The sequence below is a fragment of the Drosophila elegans genome, unplaced genomic scaffold (assembly GCF_018152505.1).
Source record: "Drosophila elegans isolate 14027-0461.03 unplaced genomic scaffold, ASM1815250v1 contig_520, whole genome shotgun sequence".
NCBI lineage: Eukaryota > Metazoa > Arthropoda > Insecta > Diptera > Drosophilidae > Drosophila > Drosophila elegans.
The window spans coordinates 2,186,654-2,192,653 of NW_024545903.1; positions in this window are offsets into that span (position 1 = coordinate 2,186,654).

Below are 6,000 nucleotides of genomic sequence, written 5' to 3' on the forward strand. Positions count from 1 at the left end.
TTTGATCAAACAGTTAACAATATGATTAATAGATGCTGCTTAAAAGTAGGCAACAATTTCTTATCCATTTGAAGCGCAGATAAAAGCTTAAACTTTTTAACCAATTTCCGGTACAACAACTATACTACAAATTGGAAACAAATTGGAAATATTGTTAATAGCAATAGAATGCAAAATAACTAATTTTTCCTAACAATAACTGTTCGTTTTGTAGAAAACAGTCTAGATTTGTGGCTTAAGTAATTTTTTCGATTTCAAAACGACACCACTGAGCTGCGTGTTTCCGCGCCGTGACAGAGATTAAAATTTTTTCAATTTTCCCCCCGTTTTGTTTGCTTTTTCGGGAGGCGGTTCAGTAATCAGTGGGGTACTTCCCCTTCTTAGTGGCAAACGGAGATTAATGTTTTGGGGCCCCGTTAACAGTGACTAGCTCAATCCGCAAGGTGGCCGCGATGCTCATTGGGCCTTATGAGTTTTCCAATTAACTTAATGTGCATAAAAAGCAAGGGCCGCCGCAAAATGCACACGCAACGCTTAAAACGTGAAACGAGCAAGGGAAAACGCCGTGGAAAACAAACAGAAATGCGTTGAAAATTTATGACATCTTGTTTTTTATGGCCAGGAGCTGAGGGCCGTGGAGCATGGATTGTGGAGTTCGCTTTCGATACGCGCTCGATTGGCCCCCCAGCCCCGGCGGCAAAAAGGGGATGTCGAGGGGGATGCAGAGTGTGTGCTGTCAATTCAATCAAACGTTTCATACATCAGCGGACACACCGAGTCCCCATGGCCAGTACACTCGCACAGTCGCACACACGCAGTTGCCTTTAACCCTTTAAGCGGCGGACGGGCCAAACTGCTCGCATAACACTAACCGAACACGAACGATGCCACTAAGCGACAGTAAAGTGCAAAATTCGTGCACCAGAGTGCATGAAATGTCGATGAAATTCATAAAAACTGCTCACGTTTTATTGAAATAAAATATTTATGTAATGGACAGTGAACTCTTTGCGTGGCAGTGTGGGGGCGATGAAGGCAATGGGGGTGGATGATACGGTTTTGGGCATTTGCTAAAGGTTAACATGCCCGGCGGAGTGGGCTACTGAATGGGCAGCGGAGTTCGCATGCAGATAGGAATAACCTGTTTTCAAGTTGTTCTCAAAAGGAGAAAGGGTATTAAAAGATATTTGCTTTTATGGGAGGTGAGGGGGAATTTTAAGATTTGGTGTTGTAAAATATATTTGAACAATGGAAATATTTTAAGTTTTCACGAATAGATGTTTCTTAAAGAGCTAACCATTTGTGTTGACAGAGAATTTTGTGTCTAACAAGTTGCATTTTAGATTTTATTTTCTTAAAAAACTTTCATTTTTACTGGTATAAAAGTTTACCAAACAAATTCAAATATTATATTTTTAATAGAAATTTATATATTAATCTATTTTTTAACACACCATTAGGGTAAACAGGTCATCAAGGACAGATCACAAGTCACTTTTGTTAGTTTTCGGATAAAATTGCTTCGAAAACTATCTTTATGTCCATAAAGAAATTTAAAAACAAAAATATTTTTCTACCTATAAATTTAATGTTGTTTTGCTTTACTTCTTGATTCTCTCTGCAAATAAGTGGGAGGTTTCCTGATGAATTTGGAAACCAAAACACCCTGCAAATATACCTTCAGAATTGTGTGTGTGGGCTTGCGGTTGCGTGGACGGACTTTGTTTGCCGTCCGCCGCAAAATGTGTTCACCTTGCTGTTGCTGCTCCATTTGTAGTGCTGTTGTTGCTGTTGTTGCTGCGGTCACATTTGAAGTCGTAAATTTGTCGCACGTAAAGGTTTGAGCAGCCACGTTACGGCTGCCGTCCTCCTTTTCCCAAAATCCCCTCCAGCCTGTCGCAGCTAAAAGGTTCATCAGATAGCCCCCAAAAAAAAAAGAAGGAGGAACATTATGTTGCTTCTCCGGCTTCTGTTTCTCTGATGCTGCTGCTCCTGCTCCTGCTGAATCCCGTGCAGCAATGGCATGCCCGGGAGCAATCGCCCCCGGCCGTAGTTTCTCCGGCTGGAGTCAAAAATTCATTGAATTGCGGCCGCTGCATTATTAATAAGCCGAAAAATTGTTGTTGCCTGCCACTTGCCGAAGGGGCGGTGTTTTGGGTGGTGGATTGCAATTGAAACGTGCGACGGCAACTTTTACTGCCGTCTTGCATTTATTTCAATTTGCTGTCTGCGTCTGTGTTGCCTTTGCCACAATTCTTTTGTCTTAACTGCCTGTCGCCCATTTCTTTTCCTCGGAATTTGCCTGCCGCACGAAGCTTTCCCAGCTTTTCCTGCCCCTGTCTCCACTGGATTGGGCTGAGTTGTAGTTATTGTTGCGGCCTCGAGTCCTCGGGAAATTGAGAAGCTCTTGACTTCGAGCTTCTTGTCATCGTCCTCCAGCAACGCTTTTATTCTAAGCACTGCGGCTCGAAAGTGTACCAATAAATGAAGGAGTTGTCTGATTCAAGGATTTGCTTATTAAGTAATTAAAATTTTGTAAAATAAATGGCATGAGTCGGTACTTAATACTTATTTTTATCATGTTCACACTGCCTTATAAATACTTATTATACAACATATTTAAATAACATAACTGTAAGGGACTATAATTGGATTAAAGAAATGCTGAAATAAATACCTTTATTTAAATAGGGATTAACTGAATAACTTCAGCTTAAATATTGTTATGTTTTTAAAATGGTGTTCAATTGTTTTAAAGACTATGTAAATCGAAATTGAAAAATGTCAAATCAAATATTACCGAAACAACTTTATAATTGTAGACATTGGTAAGGCTTACAAATGCAATGACAACGTTTTACTTACTGCCGATTTGCACAACTTTCTGTAAATCCTTTGCATATTCGTGTAGCAGTATGTATGAATATATGCCAATTGAAAATATTTATATCGTTGGAATTAATCCGTAAATAACAGTTGCAAACAACCGAAGCTGAAAATACCTAAAAAACAAGAAAGAAAGCAAACTTCGGCAAGCCGAAGTTCATATACCCTTGCAGCTATTGCAAGAATTAAACATTTTTGAAAACATTAAAATTATAATTTACTTGCGTATAAGTTTAAAAACATTGAAGCTATGATGATTTGCAGCTCAATTATTTGATAGTTATTTTATATATTTTTATTGTTCCTATGGGAGCTATATGATATAGTCGTCCGACTTTGATGAAACTTAAACCGTAAATTGGAAATATTTAACCATTACTAAATGTGGAAGAACTAAACAAAAAATTAAAAAACAGAAAAGTTATAATTTTTTTTCATTTATTTCTCCGATTGTTCCTATGGGAGCTATATGATATAGTCGTCCGACTTTGATGAAATTTAAACCGTAAGTCGAAAATATTTAACCATTACTAAATGTCGAAGAACTAAACAAAAAATTAAAAAACAGAAAAGTTATAATTTTTTTTCATTTATTTTTCCGATTGTTCCTATGGGAGCTATATGCTATAGTCGTCCGATTTTGATGAAATTTTTACCATAATTCTGAAATATTTAACCATTGCTATATGTCGAAGAACTAAAAAAAAAAATTAAAAAACAGCAAAGTTATAATTTTTTTTCATTTATTTTTCCGATTGTTCCTATGGGAGCTATATGCTATAGTCGTCCGATCCGGCTCGTTCCGACTTATATACTACCTGCAATAGAAAGACAACTTTTGGGAAAATTTCATGCAGATAGCTTTAAAACTGAGAGACTAGTTTGCATATAAACGGACGGACAGACGGACGGACAGACGGACGGACAGACGGACAGACGGACATGGCTAGATCGACTCGCCTAGTGATGCTGATCAAGAATATATATACTTTATAGGGTCGGAGATGTCTCCTTCACTGCGTTGCAAACTTCTGACTGAAATTATAATACCCTCTGCAAGGGTATAACAACTGTCACACAGGGCGAAATGGAATTCTTGACCTATGGCAAGCGGCAGTGTATCGCATTGATTGATTTTTCATTACATATCCAGGCGGCATCCGCTGGGGTCAGAGGCTCCACCTCCACCTCCAGTTGCAGCTGCAGGTCTTGGCATGCATGTTTACCACTTCCGGTTGCCGCAGGAGGAGCGGTGCAACGACTGCAGCAGCCACATTGGCAATTGTGACAATGGAACAACTCCATTTTTGGCCCGCACACACTGGCCAAAAACGGCCAGTGGCTACGGATGGATATGGAAGGTCGAGGGGCTTGTTTCACATTTCCGTCACACATGCAACTCGATTCCGTTCGGCTACGCCCACATCCACATCTGACCCCCTCTCCTCCTCTCACAACCCATGCCGATCTGGTCATGTCAATGCGGACAACTTCACTTTAAGCGAGGGACCAGCATTGCACTGGACACTGGACACTGAACACTGAGCACTGAGCACTGAGCACTGAACAGTGGACGAGTGGATGCGAGGATGCGAGGACGAAGGACGCGTGGCTGGGGCATTTGGATGCCAAACGCCAGGCGAAGGATTCTCCATGTCCTTTGACACGCGCTCGATTGCAATTTCTCTTTGCATCTGTTGGGCACGTTAAAAAAATGTTTTCCCAAATATTTCTTTGCATAAATAGACTTTTGTCAATTAAAAATATTTGTATAAATATATATAGGAAAAGAGAGTCTTCATTTGGATTTTAATAATCAAAGGTAAGACGAACTCTAAAAATGTTGTTGGCAGGATAACTTATTTTCATCTCAGTTTGGCTGACCTTCCACAAAGCTCTTTTGAAATAAATCTCTTTTGAAGTTAAATATTTGTAGTTATGGGAACTCGTCTAATATTTAAAAAACAGTAAGGACCCTTTATTTTTTCACTGTGGCTGCAATGCAACTAAAATGTAAGAAATGCCTGGCAGCAGCAGAACAGGCCAAAAGTGCCGTCCGAAGGACCCCCACAATTTGGCTCAAATGTGCAGCACACTGTTTGGGGCTGATGTTGGTGTTGTTGCTACTTCATTTCGTTCTAGGCCTGCAGTTCGCTTTAAAGTAACATTTTTCATTTGCCTTGTGTGTGAGTACGTGTGTGTGTGTGTGTGTGTGCGCGTGTGTGGGCTGGTGGCAGTGTGAGCAAATTTGCAATATCCTGTAGCTGCACAGCTCCTTCTGCGAATCGAGAGCAAGTGCCAGTGTTTGTCATTTTTGAGGCTGTTAATTTTAAACTAAAATCGATTTTTCATCCGACCATCTGCCGAATGGCCGGAAAATATTGAATGACCCGGCCCAAGCAGTGGTGAATGAAGAGTTGGGGGCGGGGGGGCGGTCGGGCGTGGCATTCCCCTGTGTTCGAAAGGCAGTGGCATGTTTAACCTCGTTTGCAGCAGACACTTGTCTAATGTTTTATAGCTGTCTCACTGGCCATGCAGGGCGATGCAATTGCAATTGCATAAGACTTAAATTAATTAATTTGCCACCAACACACACACACACACACACACACTGGAGAAAGAGCGAAAGAGAGGGAGCAAACCCACACACAAGCAGACTGACAGGACAAATCCTTTGGCAAGTGTCTGCCTAATGAGCTGCAATTGCTCCGCCTGCTGCTCCTGATAAAAACCGAACGAGGGCGGACACAGTGACTTCTTCTGCTGGCCAAAATAAAAAAACGTGGCCCAGAAGGAGGCCCCCCAGAGCAATTTGTGGCAATCAGCAAATGGCCAAGGCGATGCTGCTGCTGCTGCTGCTGCTGCTGCAGCTGCATTAGCTGCCGGGCGACACTTTTGCGTTTTTCGTAATTAAATTAGTGCCACTGTCGAGCATTAGTTACACTTTCCCCACCCCCAACACCCCCCCTCCACATTCGCACATCGACCACTTGGGTCTGGCAATTTAAACTTGCCCACAAACCTCAGACGTTTTGCCGCCCAACCCGACCCGCTCATTGTCAGCAACTGATTTTGCACACTTTTGCGAGCATTTAAAATGTTTATTTGTCCGCT